Source organism: Mus caroli, chromosome 4 (genome assembly GCF_900094665.2).
Source record: "Mus caroli chromosome 4, CAROLI_EIJ_v1.1, whole genome shotgun sequence".
Classification (NCBI taxonomy): domain Eukaryota; kingdom Metazoa; phylum Chordata; class Mammalia; order Rodentia; family Muridae; genus Mus; species Mus caroli.
The window spans coordinates 56272386-56276344 of NC_034573.1; the positions used below are offsets into that span (position 1 = coordinate 56272386).

Consider the following 3959-nt stretch of genomic DNA (forward strand, 5'->3'; position numbering starts at 1 on the left):
CATACATGTATGACAAAATTAGAAAATACATTGCAGATATGTGGACACATGAATCTGAAATTTAAAGTAAAGAGGGAGAAAAGACCGAGGTTCCAGACCATTTCAATATGCAACTGAGAGTTGAGACCCACAAGCTTCTACTGTTTAGCCCAGCCCTTGCACACAGTCAAAAGGTCCCCTGAGCCCAATGAAGGAAAGAGATTGCACTGTGTGAACTCAAATAGGCTGGCCCTTCTTCCTGTCCTCTGTCAAAAGGATAACAAGACAAGACCCCTGACTCTACCTTGGGCAGACTGACTCTACCTTTGGATGCTGGGCAATCTGTCAAAAGTCAAGTGAGCTCTATCAGGAAAAAATGCAGAGTCAAGAGCTAGAAGGCTGAGTGAAAGCATCACAGGAAGAGGCTGCACATGATGCTGTGTAGAGCTTGAAAGGTATGCTCAACACCTCCACTCTAAAACGCACCACAGGAGCAGACAATCAGACTCAAAAGATAATCATGTCTACAGGCTTGGTGGGAGCCTCAGGACACAGGTATACCACAGAAAGCAGTCCCAATGACTACAGGAGGCTCTAGGGGCTTCTAAATTTATGGAGGACCAGGTCATGACAAGAACATGACACCCGCATTGCCTAAGGTTTGAGACTGCTTTCTGCAGTTCTAACACATAGTGTATGTATGATAGTGTGTTCAGTTTTGCAAACATGTATTTTAAACTAGCACTTTAGGAACACAAAAGAAACTCTGGATAAATACTAAGGCACCTGGGAGATCAGGTGAACTCCAGGGAGGACTATCCTAGGAAAAAGGAGGATCAGTGAACATTTAGCTTACAGGGAGCACAGAGGAATTTAACTGTGAGGATCCTGGAGAGTACATGTGTGTGTGCGGGAACCTTCAAGTCTCAAAACTGATGTGAGGAGTTGGTGGTCCAGCTGGGCAAATGGGCACAGAGTGACTTTCAGATCACAGGCCCAGATTTGTCAGCTTAGGAATTCTAACCTAGGACTGAAGCTCCAGGGAGAAGAACTTGATGCTTTTCTTGCTCACTCAAGAACAAAAAGAGACATATGAGGGTGGAGGGGAAGGACTGCTCCTGTGGGGTTACCGAGCCATGGGCTTTTCTCACTTCCTTTACTAGACTTCTTGTGTGTACCCTGGGCTGACCTGGTCGCTCACAGATCCTAAGGAGGGTAAAAAATACCCTCCTCTGTCCCTCTGCAGAGTCCCTTAGGGCAGGGTTTCTTCCTGAGCTCTGGTTTCACAACTCCACAAGGCTAACAGCAGGCAAGTCCCAGATATCCTCCTGTCTCCATCCCTCCACAGTTGGGTTTGCAGGAGTTGGCAGGAAAGCTGGGCATGTGACAGGGGTGTGAGGATCTGAGATCTGGTCCTGTGGAGAATGGAAAAAGTTAACCTCCAAGCCATCTCTCTAGCACTTTCTCTTTTCTTTGGTGAGCAGTAGACCTCTATGGTCTGACATGGGACAGAAGTCCCATGTAACTTCCAGCTGGCCAAGCAGGTTGACAACAAGAACCAGACAGCAAGGGAAGCCAAGGCAAAGCCCAAGGGAGAAGGGACACAGTCTTTCCTCTTCTTTCCTCCACAGAGTGTCTGAAGGAATGTTGGAACTCAGAGAAACCAAGCAAATGTCCTCAGAGAAAGAGATAGGGTGAAGTAGACAAAGACAGAGGCAAGCTGGGCACCACAGAGACTAGGCTCACACGTGCACAGGCCTGGGGAGGCAATCCTGGTGGTGAAAGCTACACTCCTGACTCAGGCCTGAGGAATGGCCTGACCTCCTGTGAAGAGCTGCCCTAAGAGGCCCCAGGAGGCACATTGCCAACACTGCCTAAAGAGCTGCCAATATCACTGTCCCCTCCCTGTCTGCCCCTAACCACCTCCAGTTCCTGAAGAAGCCTGGCACAAGGCAAGAACCTGTAGGAAGGACAAGGACAGCCACCTGGGAGGGAGAAATGAGCATCAGGACCTCTGGGCCTGTGCCCCATGGACCAGGAAGGTAGGAGAGTGACTCTGATCTGCTTCCATCTAGAGGGAGCTGCAGAGCTCCTTTGGAAAGTGAATGGAGGAACAGTTACAGACAGAGCTAAGATCTGAGAGGCTGACAGAGCTGAAGCTGTGTCCTGAGGAGGCAGAAAGGGAGGCTGGACCACCCCACACTATCCTCCACTAAGACAGGGGAAGTGGCTTTCAGTGCTGTCCGGCCTGCTCCACAGCACCCTGTCCAGTGCTCGAGGTCCTGGTTGCCCATTCCACATAAGCCAGGATCCCACTAATCAGGGACCATCCCCCTTCCCAGCCTGGCCTTTGCCCCTCTGTTCAGAGGCCACAGACACAACCTGGAGCCTCTTCATCCTGTATATTCCACATTCTTTAGGACATGTCATAGCCTGAGAGTTGGTGTCCCTCAAAATTCATATGTTATAACCTAATTTCCACTGTGAGAAAAGGAACAGGTTTGTGTAGATGAGCCAAAAAGATACTCACTCACGCACGCGCACGCGCGCACACACACACACACCACACACACAAACACACACATATACACACACTTACAGAAACCCCTTCATGAATGTGACTAGTGCCCTGAAGAACGTGGTCAGGGGTGGCTCTGTTAACCTCTGCCTATGGAACTCAGCTCTAAGGTGCTGTTCAGGAGCTCTGGGCTCGCACCAGGTGATCCATCTGTCAGGACTTTGGCCTTGGACTTCCCAAGTCCAGAGCTATTTTCAATCAATGACTGCTTATTTATCAGGGACTCATATTTTCTGTTGAAGCAGTTATCAGGATGCACATCCTCACCTGGCAAACACCCACTTTCAGGATCCAACAGGGCAGGAATGCTTGCCTATCCCAGGGGACAAGGAGGCCAGGGGACAGCTGGCTATGTGAGGGCCTGCTGGCTCCATGGTGCTCAGAGATTCTCCAAGTCCCTCCACATGGGAGAAGAGTGAAAAAAAGAGAAGAATCAATGAGCAACCCCAGAGAGGACCACAGGAGACTTCATAGAGACCAAGAGGGAAGGAGGCTGCCAGCCAAGGGAGGGCAGAGGATCCTGGGAGTGAACCCATTGTGGTCTGTGCTTCATCAACTATACTCCTGAGAGTGAAGAAGGGCCAGGAGATCCAGGCCACAGTGCTCGGTGACCCTGGAACAGAGCTCTGTCTATGGAGGACCAATGTGACTCAAGAGTGCCAGCCGGTCACTGGGCACATCACAGTTTCTGACAACCAAGACAGGGCTTTGCTGCGGCCAATGCAAGGAACACAGCTGCACAAGGATAGATGCAAGGCCCAGGCAGGGACCACAAAGCCAAGTTCCCCTGAGCACACAGGAAGGGGTAGGTATGTCTGCCGCCCCATCTCCAGCCCACCTCTGCACCACACCCACCCCAGACCCTGTCAGGAAGGGGATGAAGTCACAATCTGACAGTCAAGGAGTCTACAAGGACTAGTGCTGTTACCAGCAAGATGAAGGTCATACCAAGGTCATAAATGCCAAGATGCCAAGGCAATCGGGACAAAGGCAATATGTGAAGGCAACGCCATCCTCGCCACCAGGTCCTCCTGTCCGAGTTTAAGAGTCTCCTTGCCTAAGTGAGCACTCAGCAGACTGGGTAAACAGCCCAGGTTTACCTATGCCTCCATCAAAGGAAACCAGGAAGGGCAGTGGATTAGAAACTAAAGAGACAGAAGTGTGTCAGGCTCTTCACACTGATGTGGGGGGTGGGGGTGAGGGGCGAAGCAGAGGCAAAATGAACCCAGCCAGATATTCCAGGGGCTGCCCAAAGTGTGGGCACTCAGACATAGCCCTGCCAGCAAGGTGAAGGGGGTCAGAGGCTGGGATCAGCAGTGGAGTCCCTGTTTGCCTGCAGAGATGCTCTCCTTTACCATCCCAGCATCATCCTGCTCCCTGGTACCTCTGAAGCCAGGTTGTG

The 3959-nt window shown here is 51.0% G+C and overlaps 1 long non-coding RNA gene across 2 annotated transcripts in view; it reads right to left on the bottom strand.

Moving 5' to 3' along the window:
- The window catches only part of LOC110293556, an 11405-nt gene continuing 7446 nt past the window's right edge, over positions 1–3959 (bottom strand). For both annotated transcript variants that reach the window (XR_002377815.1, XR_002377814.1), the window contains one exon: positions 1–1394. This is a non-coding gene — a long non-coding RNA (uncharacterized LOC110293556). The remainder of the gene's footprint in view (positions 1395–3959) is intronic.